Raw genomic sequence first — 14310 nt, 5'->3', positions numbered from 1 at the left:
ATAGTCCACCTCTCACATCTATACATGACCACTGGAAAAAAACATAGCCTTGACTAGATGGACCTTTTTTGACAAAGTAATGTCTCTGCTTTTTAATATGCTGTCTATATTGGTTATTCATTGTTAGCTGAATTTAAGTACTAGATGGGTTTCCCAGGTGTCAGTGGTGGTAAAGAACCCACCTGCCAAGGCAGGAGACCTAAGAAATGCAGGTTCAATCCCTGGGTCAGAAAGATCCCACAGAGGAGGGCATGGCAACCCACTTTGGTATTCTTGCCTGGAGAATCTCATGGACAGAGGAGTCTGACGGGCTACAGTCCATAAGGTCACACAGAGTCAGACATGATTGAAGTGACTTAAGACACACACACACACACACACACACACACACACACACACACAAGTAGTAGATATATAAACAAACCCCGGGGCTGCAGGGGGAGTTTTCTTTTCCATATTGAAATCTGCTGGAGCTCTCTACCCCACCTCCCATCACTGCCCTGCCCCCAGAGCCCTTTCCAGCTATTCTGAGCCAGGAACTGATCCTCCTGCCTGAGAGAAGAAGGTTCAGAAACAATCTCCGTCCTCTTCCTGCTTTGCTCCTCTGTGCCTCCCTTTTGTTTGTGAGGGTAATTTTCTTTCTGTGCATGCTGTGTGCCAAGTCCCCTCAGTCCTGTCTGACTCCTTGCGACCCTATGGACTATAGCCCTCCAGGCTCCTCTGTCCGTGGGATTCTCCAGGCAAGAATACTGGAGTGGGTAGCCATTAGCGTCTCCAGGGGAACTTCCTGACCCAGGGGTCGAACCTGGGTCTCCTGCATTGTAGGCAGACACTTTACCGTTTGAGCCACAAGGGAAGCCCATGCTCCTTTATACTTCATTACAAAAGGGGTTAAGGCACCCTGAAGATACCAAGAGTCAGCACTCCACGTGGGAAATACAACAACCCCAGACTGCATGAAATCCCTTCCTTGGCCTGACCCCACTCCCTCCCCTAGCATGAGTTTCTAGCCCAACTCTGGTGACTATTACTCCCAGGCATTTCTTTAAGCTTTTACAACTTGTGTTTGTACTTGTAATTATATATAAACATTATCAAATAACAGGTCTTCTGCCAACCCTTCCTTGCTGAGTATTGAGCCACCAGGGAATCCTTGTTGTTACTAAGATTCACTCATAGCCATGTGTGGAGCTCAAGTTAGTTTTCTGTCATTGTCATAGGCAATTTTAATGGATTAATATGTCATACTTTAGTCTCATTTTGATGAACCAATTTGCAGTTTTCTTTATTATTATTGTTTGTACAATGATTCTGCTTAGAAGACTCTTATATGTATCTCTTTGAGTACATCTATAGAGTTTGTCTAGGCTACAATATGTACATATAAATGGTATTTTCAGTTCAGTTCAGTTCAGTTCAGTTGCTCAGTCGTGTCCGACTCTTTGCGACCCCATGAATCGCAGCACGCCAGGCCTCCCTGTCCATCACCAACTCCCAGAGTTCACTCAGACTCACGTCCATCGAGTCAGTGGTGCCATCCAGCCATCTCATCCTCTGTCATCCCCTTCTCCTCCTGCCCCTAATCCCTCCCAGCATCAGAGTCTTTTCCAATGAGTCAACTCTTCGCATGAGGTGACCACAGTACTGGAGTTTCAGCTTTAGCATCATTCCTTCCAAAGAAATCCCAGGGCTGATCTCCTTCAGAATGGACTGGTTGGATCTCCTTGCAGTCCAAGGGACTCTCAAGAGTCTTCTCCAACACCACAGTTCAAAACCATCAATTCGGAGGTGCATATTCTTACAAGTTTTTTCCACCATACAAAATTTTTTTGCCAGGATTTTTGTTTGAATTGTATTGGTTACTTACTACCTTTAGGAAGATTGTCATCTTTATAATATTGTCTTTAATAATATGTTCCAATAAAATGCCATATTATTCTTCATGCTAACTGTATACTTTGCTTTAATCAAGTGGGTCCCAAGTACCAGATTTTTGTTTTTAAAATTAACATCTTTATATACAACTATATTTTATAAAATTTTATTTATGAGCTATAGTGATAAACATGTTTTATATCAATCATATATTTAGTAAAGCTGGTCAACTTATTGCTTATATTAACTTTATTGTTCATGGCTTCCCTGGTGGCTCAGACAGTAAATAATTTGCCTGTAATGCAGGAGACCTGAGTTTGATCCCTGAGTCGGAAAGCTCCCTGGAGAAGGGGATGGCTTCCCACTCCAGGACTCTTGCCTGAAGAATCCCATGGACAGAGGAACCTGGTGGGCTACAGTCCATAGGGCCACAAAGAGTCAGACACAACTGAGAAACTAGCACTTGATTAGTCAATTAGGTTTTGTAAGTCAAATTATGTCATCTGCAAGGAGAGACATTGTTTTCTCTTTCTTGCCAAGTGTTCTATGTTTTACTGTATTTTCTTTTGTTCCAGTTAAGATATACAGGACCATACTGAAGATAAATGATGGTGTCAGTCATCCATGTTTTGATCCCAGTTTTAATCAGAATATTTTTCTACTTTTAACTCTGTTTTAACTTTAAATATCATCTAGCTAGAATTTCTGGGTAGGCACTGGCTAGCAGTTTAAGAACTATTTCCTTAATTTCTAGTTAATTTAGACTTGTTTTGATTTTTTGAAACCACAAATATATGACAGATTTTTATAGAATCTGTTGACTTGATGTTTTTCTTCCTTTAATTTAAAAATGTGGTAGAATACATTAATGACTTCCTGATGTTAACCCATTCTTGAATCTGTGGTACAAATAAGTTATTCATGAAAGATTATGTGTTTCATATACTGCCAGATTTTAATTGTTAAAATTTATTTCCACTTTTTAATTTTTATCAGTGAATAAGAGTGTCTTGTAATTATTTTTTAAAAGACCTCATCTGATTTGGTTCATGAAATACATTTGGAATAGTTTCCCTCCTTTTACTAATTTATCAAAGTCTTAGCTAATAGATCACCAGAGAAATCTTAAGTCTAATTTACTTTTAAAATAAAGCTAATTTTAAAACAACAGTTTAAATAGTTGAATAAAGAAGCTTCCACTATATATTTCTTATAGTATATGCTTATAATGTATAATATTTTGCTATTGACAAGCATGTATTTTATGTATATTTTCAATAAAATTTTATTAACAAGTAGAAAAAGCATATTTCATAAGAACAATATGTATTGAAAATATATCTAATAATTTACTGTGAAAGTAATTAATCTTTCATTTTGAAGGTGACAATTTTTAAAATTTCAGTACAATAAATATAACATAAAATTTACCATTTTACAATATACAGTTCCAGGGCGTTCAGCATGCATTGTTGTGCAACCATCACAGCATCCACTTCTGAAAGCTTTTCATCTTCTCAGTCTGAGACTCTGTACCCATGGAACACTAATCATAGGTTATATTTTAAAAATATCTGTCTGTGTGCTCAGTTTCTCAGCCGTGTCCAATTCTTTGCAACCCCATGGACTGTAGCCCACCAGGCTCCTCTGTCCATAGGATTTCCCAGACAAGAATACTGGACTGGGTTGCCATTTCCTTCTCCAGAAGATCTTCCCACCCCAGGAATCGAACCCACATCTCTTGCATCTCCTATATTGGCGGGCACATTCTTTACCACTGTGTCACCTAAAAATACTTTATATTGGTTTTAAGCAAGATAAACCTGCTGGACATGCAAAAACCAAGGGGGAAAAGAGTAGAGGACATATTATTTCTAATCATTTTGTTTCACAGTGTCAAGAAGGTCACCAGAATCCAGAAGGTTTCCTCCACAAGTAACCATTTTCCCTACCTAATATACAGAAGTCATTGTCAAATCTTGGGGAAAAGAGAGAGGGTTTCCTCAAAAGCAACAGCTCCCCAGACAGCCTCCGATAAGATATCTAACATGAGTCGTTAGTGGAATAGCATGTATGAATTGGAAATTTAAGTTAAAGAAAATAAAGTAATTATTTCATGTCTACTTAATGTAGGTTGTTAAGAGTCATACCCACGTCATATAAATTCTAAATGTGGATTTCTTCTGATAAGATTTCTCCCAGCGTCTGGTGCAGAACTCTCTCCCTATATGGAAATTGTTACAAGAAACCATAGCAGGAATCTTGGGCCAGGAAAGTGTCTGTTTATCCTGCATCACTCCATGATGGCAATATTTTTCTAAAGCCAGTTCACAGCCTATTGACTTTGGTGCCCAAAACACAACCCCTTAGTGCTGGGAACTTTAATATTATAAGTACTCACATCAATCACACCAAGTCTCCAAAAGTATTATTCTTATCCACCTACTGATGTCTTCTCAGACTAGCTTAATCTTTTCTGGGGTACAATCTTGACTCTACAAATCTACTCGACTTGAAATTCCAGACAGTTCTTAAGATGGCAATTAGGGAAGGGTGCCGGGGTCCTGCCCTGGCTGATCCAGGGTATTCGAAGCGGGGATGGCGTCGGCGACCTATTTATTTAAATATTTTATCAAAGATATAAAGAGTAATAGGATGAGGATAGCTCAGTAGGAAAATTCAGTGGAGAAAAGAGGCTGAGTAGCTTGGTTTACGCGGGAGACCAATAAAACTTCAAGACAAGAAGTTTGCACCACTTACGTAGGCCGCAGGCGTCCTTCCGTTCTCCCGAAGGAGAAGAGACACTGAGGCCTCCCCGGTCGGATCTTAGAAGCCCAGGCATAATTAGTAAGCATGGTGGGTTCCGCGCTCCAGATGGAGACTCAACCAGAGTGAGAGAGAGAGCGACATGGGGAGACCAGTATTTCGAGAAACTGATCCCAATTCTTTATTTTCCATGGTCTACTTTTATACACTGAGATGTTATGCAAAAGTCACGCGGGGTCAGTAGTCCTGACTTTTATCAAAGTCAGGTGCTTCATACAAATGTATACAGAGGTCTTAGGGGTGTTATATCATCTTCTGGCCAGGGCGGCCTGCTGACAATTTATGACCCTCTCCTTGTGCCAGCGGTCAGTCAATCAGGACACTTATTTCTCCAGGGCTGATTATTCTCAAAACAGACGCCACCCAAATAAAGTTACATTCCTACAGGGTGAGGGTGTAGTGGGTTTTAGTTAAGGAAAGAATTCACTTAGCCTAAGGTCTAATGTGATTAATATCAAAGGTTAATTCTATATATTCATTTATGTGTGTAAGGGCAGGGGATATGGAGACTTAGCAACAAACATTGGCTCAACAAATGAAAAACCCTTCACCAACACAATTTCTAATTAGCCCACTATACTTATAGTTTTCTAACTTCTCTAAAGAACCTGTTTTTAGAGGGTTTAAAGCATCTCGTGCCTCTCACAGTTGGGAGGCTGTGAGCAATCACATGTGGCCGGATGAGCCTGTCAGGCAGGCTAGAGAACCTTCAGAGGAGTTTGTAGGTTAAAACACTCTTGTCACACCCAAGAGTTTTTATTGACTGGAGCTCTAGGTTAACTCCTTCTCCGAAAGAGGTGGTGGGGGACAGCCCCCCGTAAAGTCAGAGGTGTAGGTGAGAGCACAAAGTAGTAAAGTAGGCAGGCTCTGGTTATGGGGGTAGACGCTCGAGGATTTCCAGGGGGACTCCTGAGGCTCGATCCCGCCTTTGCGTATGTCGAGCCTCCTTCCTCATGACCTTTGCCATGGGCGGAGTACCTCACTCCGGCCCCCAACAGAAGGGAACCAGAAACTTTCTCTGTTTATACTGATACTGATGTTGAAATGTAATCCAGTCTATTTCCAGCTTCAAGGGGAGCGATTTAGCTCAGAGATGTGGGGTGGAAGTAGGGATTTACTGCAGAATTTTAGGTCTTTTCATCTTTCCTATTATATCTTCACCATGAGGCTTTAATATCTTTTTTGAAGTGAATTTGCAGAGACTTGGACATTTCTGTATCTATATATTAGTCCAGAGTACATTCTAAACACAAAATCATGTAGGCTATCACTCACTGATACTGTCATTAATGCAGATGCCTTGAAGATTTGACACTTCAATGCTTGGTTGGGAAACTGTTTTTATAAAGTTTCAGATAGTATAAATTTGGAGCTTTGCAATCTATGTGGTTCTCTTGCAACTATTCAGTTCCGCTGTTGTAGCCCCAAAAGGGCCAGAGATGATATGTAAGTGAATGAGCAAGACTGAGTTCCAATAAAACTTTATTAACAAAGTGAACAGAGGATCAGATTCAGCTCAAGAGCTACAGTTGGCCAACCTTTGTTTCAGTATGAACTTTACTGTCATATCTTTATCCACCTGGATAGAGAAGCAAATTGGGAACCCCATATATCTGTAAACTTCCAAGTATTCCAGCTTCCTTTCTAGGTTTGAAATTTGAGTTTGACTTTATCATTGAGCAAAATAATGTTCAAAATAATTTTCAAAGCTATCTCCACTAAGTGACTTATTCAAAAGGGAGATTTTTATGTCTAAGTGGTTAGTCTTTGGGGGATTGATCGTTTCAGTCTTTATTCTTAGGCTATTTGTTTACTTATTTATTTGAGATTTGCCTCAAATACATCTGCAAGAGGAAATGTATTGTTGTTGAAGGCTCTTGACATCCTGGGATGTTTATTACCTTGAAGATATCCTAACATTGCTTATGTGAAGACTGGGCGTCATTGCATAGTTTCAATGTGTCTGCACTGGGTGTCATCCAATACTTATTATATAACTTTTCACAACTGGTAAAATGGCAGTGGCAGTGTTTTTTTGTCTTTAACACACGCGGACACACACACACACACACTCACACTCACACACACACACACACACACACTCACACACTCAATCTGTATATTAAATTCAGATGACTTGGCCTGCAAGCTTGTAAGGTCATGGTTCTTGAACAGTGTTCCCAGTGGCCCTGGCATACTACAATAAACTCACAGGGGTACCAAGGAGTATTTACATTGTCAGAGAAAAAGAAAACAGTGATACTGAATACCTATTTATTTGTATCTCTATAAATCCATAATCCTGACATATTCTTTTGAACCCTTTCATACCAGTCTTTATTAAATTCAGTAAAACTTTTTTTTAATCAAAAGATGTGTTTTTGGTTATATATTCTTCTTTGTAATTCTAGAATTTCTATTATTCAGGCATTAAATTTTCTAAAGCCATACATACTATCTCTTAATTTTGTTCTCTCATCATTTCCATCTGTTGATCTTTTCAATATCTCAAAAGTAAGTCATTGGGTATACTTCTCAAAATATTTTAAATTATTTTTAACATAGACTAGTTGTTATTAGGTTTATTTCAAAAAGCATCTTTGACTTTGGGAACTTAAGAACAGCCTTCCCCAGAACCAGACTTTCAGTTTCTTTCTAGGGCCAGACCTTCTGTATGAAGGCTGAATTCCTTGCCAAATCAGGGAATACTCCTTGGGAAGAAAGAATTGGAAATTCTGATTGCACACCATACCATCTATCCTATACTCAACTACTAGAACTGTCTTCATAAACCACCATTAATTCCACCAATACCCTGTCCAGAAGGTAGGTTGCAACTTATGGTGAAAACAAACAAATTAACTCTTATACATGTTTTAAAAACACCACCTGATTAAACTTCATTTTGTCTTTCAAATCCATTTCCAAATATATTTGGTGGCAGCTGAGTCGCTAAGTTGTGTCTGACTCTTGCGACCCTATGGACTATAACCCATCAGGCTCCTCTGTCCATGGGATTCTCCAGGCAAGAATACCAGAGTAGGTTGCTGTTTCCTTCTCCAGGAGATGTTCCTGACTCAGGGATCAAACCTGGGTCTCCTGCATTGCAGACAGTCTCTTGCATTTCAGGCAGTCTCCTGCACTGCAGGCAGATTCTTTACCAACTGAGCGACCAAGGAAGCAAAACTAAACAATATTGTATCAATGAGAAAGGCTCTACAAACAAAAAATGTGAATACAAACCAAATAAAAAATGTATCCTTTCTCATCAGAATCTATTTTGTAGAAAATAACGTAACTTGCAACCTTTTCAACCTATAAATAATCTTGTTGATGTTTTTCAGTCGCAGTCCTGTCTGACTTTTTGTGACCCCATGGGCTGAAACACACCAGGCTTCCCTGTCCCTCACCATCTCCCAGGGCTTGCTTAAGCTCAAGTCCATTGAGTTTATAATGCCATCCAACCATCTCATCCTCTGTTGTCCCCTTCTCCTCCTGCCTTCAATCTTTCCCAGCATCAGGGCCTTTTCAAATGAATCAGCTCTTCATATCAGTTGGCCAAAATATTGGAGCTTCAGCTTCAGCATCAGTCCTTCCAATGAATATTCAGGACTGATTTCCTTTAGAATTGACTGCTTTGGTTTTCCTGCAGTCCAAAAGACTAGCAAGAGTCTTCTGCAATACCACAGTTCAAAAACATCAATTTTTCAACACTCAGACTTCTTCATGGTCCATCTCTCAAATCCATACATGACTACTGGAAAAACTTTTGATCCTTCTCCAGGGGGATCTTCCTAACACAAGGATCAAACCCAGGTCTCCTACATTTCAGGCTACTTTTTACTGACTGAGCTATCAGAGAAGCCAAGGGCTAGGGTTGGACACTCTGGGATCTGCCTAATTGATAAATCTTTTTACTCTTGTAGTTGGTAAACTTTAGGGATTTTCACTAACAAAATGGTTCATCTTTGAAGAAAGTATCCCTTACTAACAGTACTGAGAAAAAATGGGATGTTCTAAATTCCCAGAAAGTATGTAGAAGTGAAATAATTTTGTTAAACTTTTCAGTCTCATATCAAATGAACTGCTGTCTTGAATGCCTTCACTGTGTAACATGGTATAGATCTACTTCAGTATTCAAGAAGCATAAATTCTCCATCTGGATTATATTGTAGGTGTGAAAGTTTGTAGTTGAAAGACATGTACTTGGCAAAAACTTAAAATTACAGGAAGCTTTCTGAGTAAGTGAAAGGTGAGAAATTACTACAGTCAGAAGATCTGAATATCTGATTTCTTCATTTTGAATTTTACAGTTTTCTTTACAGCGCTTGGAAACTCAAATGAGTCTAAAATCACTATCATTTTATATTTATTTTCAAAAAAAATCTTCAGAAACAGTTTGCTCACTGATGTAGACGATTATTTCTTTATAAACATGCCATAAAATATACAGAAAAGCTTGTATTTTATAACCTGTAGCATATTGAAGGTCAAACATAAAAAAAGAGAAAGAAAAAATAAGCATAAGAAAAAGCTGTCTTTAAGTGAAATGGATGTCCTAAAAGCTACTTTGTTTAAACTTCAAAACTTTAAAGCAGAATAGCTAAGGCAACAACATGTTTAAAGCCAGAACTGAAGTGTCCACCTAAAAACAGGCTTCTCTGAGGTCCTTGTACTCCTCCATTACCACATACAATTACATTTTTTTGTCTTGTGATGAAAACTTTTCAGAGCTACTCTCTTAGCAACTTCCAAATATACATTGTAGGCTTCCCAGGTAGCTCAATGGTAAAGAATCTTCTTGCCATCACAGGTGATATGGGATCCCTGGGTTGGGAAGATCCCCTGGAGAAGGGAAAGGCTACGCACTCCAGTATTCTTGCCTGGAGAATCTCATGGACAGAGGAGCCTAGTGGGCTACAGTCCATGGCGTCACAAAGAGTCAGACACGACTGAGCAGCTGAGGACGACTGAGCACATTATCAACCATAGCCACCATACTGTGTACTATATCCCAGGACGTATTTATCTTATAATTGGAAGTTTGGTTTCCTTTATTATACCCTTAGCTGCCTCAGTGCTTTATAACAATAAAAATAAAATCTAATTATGTCAGCTCTTTTTAAAATCCCTGTGGTGGGTCCCCAATGGCCACAAGATATACAGACAAATTTATGACAAATAACCAGAAGACATTATGTGGATGACACTGGTAAACATGTAAATATTGTAAATAAAGCCTGATTGTGTATGACAGTAATAACTTATCTGATTTGTGCACGTAACATAAAGTGTGAAAATGATGGAAGCTCAGTCGTGTCTGACTCTCTGTGACCCCATGGACTGTAGCCCGCCAGGCTCCTTTATCCTTGGGATTCTCCAGGCACGAATACTGGAGTGGGTTGGCATTCTCTTCTCCAGGGGATCTTCCTGATCGAGGGATCGAACCCAGGTTTCCTGGGTTGCAGGAGGATTCTTTACCATCTGAGCCTCCAGGGAAGCCCAACATAAAGCACAGTATAAACCAAATATGCTTGAAAAGAGTTTGTAATCAGAGAAAAAGCAAGGAGGTGTGTGGTGGGGAAACTGCCTCTTGAGAAGGGGTGTCTGGCTACCACATACTGCAGGCATCTGCTGGGAGGGACTCCCCAGAACCAAGAAGAGCAGCTCTTCTTCTTCAGGGTGCCTCCCAGCCGCCACCAGTGCCACCACCATGCCATATGTTAAGAGAAGGATGTCATAGGACCTCAAGCAGGCATGGATCGAGAACGAACAGACAATAGTTTACAACTGGCACAACCATCAACAAACCTGAACTTAGTGACCGCATGTACAAAACTACACCCAATGAAATGACTCTCACTTGGAACACTTCTGAAAATATAGTTACAGACTTGGAAACCAAAGGAAAATATTGCTAAGACATTCATGAGTCAAAAAGGAAATTATGATGGACATTTCAAAATATTTAGAATGGACAGGAAATGGAAATGTCACACGTTGACAGTTTAGAGTGCAGTTAAAATAGTTCTTAAAAAGAGATTAATGGCATGGTTTTGAAAAGAAGAAAGCCTCAAAATTAATGTTATAAGCTAAATGGAGAATAAAATAGAAAACAGAATAAGGTTCAACAAAGCCAAATGTTGGATCTTTAACACACAGGCCTTTGGTAAGTTATTAAAATACATATTTCAAAGAGTAAGAGAGATTAAGTTAGGGATGTTACTGGAGTAGGAGGAAGGGGAAAAGAAAGATTTGAAACAGAAAAGGAAGCAAAGGATGAGGAAGAGAAGGAGAATAAAAGGATATGGAGGAGGAAGGAAAATATAGAGAAAAACAACTCTAATGGCAGAAAATGAAGAGGAATAAAAAGCTTCCTGATGAGGGTGAAAGAGGAGAGTGAAAATGCTGGCTTGAAACTCAACATTCAAAGAACTAAGACCATGACATCTGGTCCCAGCATTTCATGGCAAATAGAAGAGGAAAAAGTGAAAGTAGTTTCAGATTTTATTTTCTTGGGCTCCAAAATCACTGTGGACAGTGACCACAGCCATGAAGTTAAGAGACACTTGCTCTTTGGAAGGAAAGCTATGACAAACCTAGACAGTGTATTAAAAAGCAGAAGCATCACTTTGCTGACAGAGGTCAGTACACCATCAAAACTATGGTTTTCCCAGTAGTCATGTACAGATGTGAGAGTTGAACCATAAAAAAGGCTGAGCACCGAAGAGTCGATGCTTTAGAATTGCGGTGCTGGAGAATACTTGTGAGAGTCCCTTGAACTGCAAGGTCAAACCAGTCACTCCTAAAGGAAATCAACCCTGAATATTCATTGGAAGGACTGATGTTGAAGCTGAAACTCCAGTACTGTGTTCGCCTGGTGCAAAGAGACCACTCATTGGGAAAGACTGATGCTGGGAAAGACTGAAGGCAAACGAAAAGAGGGTGGCAGAGGATGAGATGTTTAGATAGCATCACTGACTCAATGCACATGAATTTGAACAAACTCTGACAGATAGTGAAGGACAGGGCAGCCTGGCTTGCTGTACTCCATGGGTTCACAAAGAGTTGGACATGACTTACCCACTGAACAACAACAACAAATAATAAAAATTTGAAACCCAAGTGCATTCAATATATAAATATGAAAGGCATTCTTATGAAGTTGGGATAGGGAATGGCTTTTTCATGCTATCTGCAGAGCACATTAAAAGTAACTTTTAATAAAAGGGATCATAAAATGATCTAAAAGATATTTAGGAAAATTTCCAACTCAAGCAACAACTACAAAAGCAAACAAACAAAAAACCTCCAACAAACAAGTAACAATAATTTAAAAATAAATCCGCTGGGGGGACAACTTCTGAAATTTCAAAATTTAGAGCTCTTTGAAAAGGTTTCCCTAATGAAACAATCATAACCGGTTACAATTATTTTAAAAAATTAATTAACATTTCTGAAAATTGTCTTAAGGCCATAAAGCAAATTTTAAAATAATTCATCCAGAAAAATCTATTAAAACTTGATAAGAACCATGAGGGTCTGGGGCACTCAAGCCAGGATCAGCTTCTCATCACGACCCCAAGCTGAGCATGATGAATGATTTCCATTCTAATCAGTTTGGTCCAAAAATATATGGCTTCCCCTTATTCCAGCTTCCAGCTGAAAGTTGCAGTGTCTCCCCAGGAGAGGCTGAGTCTCAGCATTCTCATCCCCCTAAATGCCATGTGGTAAAATTATATTCCCAGAGGAGTGTGGCAAGCAACTTAGGAATTACCTCCCTCCACCCACCCTGACCCAAGGGAGGCAGGCCAAGAACACTGCAGTCTGAGCCCACGCCTCTCTGCTCCTTTGCAGGGCTGGGGCTCCACATCACAAGAGGAGAGGGGCTACCCACCCCATCCCTAAGAAGAAATCAAATCAAATAAATCTAAGCCTTTCTCTCATAGCATATAGAAAATAACTTGAAATAGATCGGAAACTTAAACGTAATTGCTATTGCTGATTATTTTGAAAAAAACAGAAGAAAATCACTGTGACCTTGAGGAAGATAAAGATTTAATATGAACCTATTACTGATTTGGGAGAATGGCATTGAAACATGTAAAATATCATATATGAAACGAGTCGCCAGTCCAGGTTCGATGCATGATACTGGACGCTTGGGACTGGTGCACTGGGATGACCCAGAGGGATGGTATGGGGAGGGAGGAGGGAGGAGGGTTCAGGATGGGGAATACATGTATACCTGTGGTGGATTCATTTTGATATATGGCAAAACCAATACAATATTGTAAAGTTAAAAAATAAAATTAAATTAAAAAAAAAGATTTAATATGCACCTATTACTGACTTTTCAAATTAATGTTGATAGTCTACTGTATAATAATTCTAGCCATATGAGAATATGTCCTGATTCTTGGAGATCTATCAGTTGAAAATGTGCCTCTGTGTGGGATGTCTGTGTGTGTAAGAGACAGAGAGGGAAAAAAGTAGCAAAAGTTTAACATGATGTGATGCTTAAGAATTAAATGTTTGTTTTACTACTCATTCTATAGTCCTGTCAGCTTAAATTTTTTTCCAAATAAAACACTTAAATAAATAAACTATATAGGTAAAATAAAGACTATAAAATGTTATCAGAATGTTAACACTATATTTACCAATATCAATCAAGACATGAAATATTTTAAGGAACTTGAAATAATATTAACATAGTTCCATTTTTACCATGTTAATTTATAGTTGTACTAGTCAGTATACTTTATTAATGTATGCTTGTACTGGTTGCAAAATATCTCTTGAAAATTTCCTTCAGTACTTATGAGGATTTAGCCTATTTACATAAGATTTTTAAACACAAGATGGAAGAGTTTTCAGGATATTTTAAGATATTTTTGCTGTTTGTTAATCTAAGGTAACTAGAAAAATATATCGGAAAAGACATATGACAATTTATTAGTAGTATTTGAGGAAAATTACCTTAATGAGAAATACTGATATTATTGTTTGTTGGATTTTTGTAAAGATATATTATTATTAAAGAGAAAGTCTCAAATTTAATTTAAAAAATTTTAAATCTCATTTTACTTGGAAATATCTTAATTGCTATATGCAGATCTCTCCTATGAAGGTGATTAAAAAAAAGCTGATAAAAATATCTTCCAAAATTTTCTTGATAACCCTATATTTTCTATTAATATTATATATCAAATAATCAATTACAGAGAATTAAAATCTCTGACAAGCTGGTAACTGATGTAATACAATTTTGGGGAATTTTTGCACTCTGATGTGTAGCCTGTAGAACCACAGTCTAGGTAGATATACCAGCAGCCCTCAGAGACATTGTGGGTATGATTCCAGGTCACCCCAATAAAGCAAAGTCACTCAAAATTTTGGTTTCCCAGTGAATACAGAAGTTATGCTTACACTATACTGTAGTCTATTAAGTGTACAACAGCATTATGTCTTAAAAAAATGTAAGTACCTTATTTTAAAATACTAAAAGCTAAATTTAAAATTACTAAAAACTGCTAACCATCATCTGAGACTTCAGCCAGCATAATCTTTTGTAACATCAAAGATCACAGTCACAGATCACCACGG

The sequence above is a fragment of the Bos taurus genome, chromosome 12, assembly GCF_002263795.3.
Source record: "Bos taurus isolate L1 Dominette 01449 registration number 42190680 breed Hereford chromosome 12, ARS-UCD2.0, whole genome shotgun sequence".
Lineage (NCBI taxonomy): Eukaryota > Metazoa > Chordata > Mammalia > Artiodactyla > Bovidae > Bos > Bos taurus.
Note: the sequence above shows the minus strand (reverse complement) of the source record.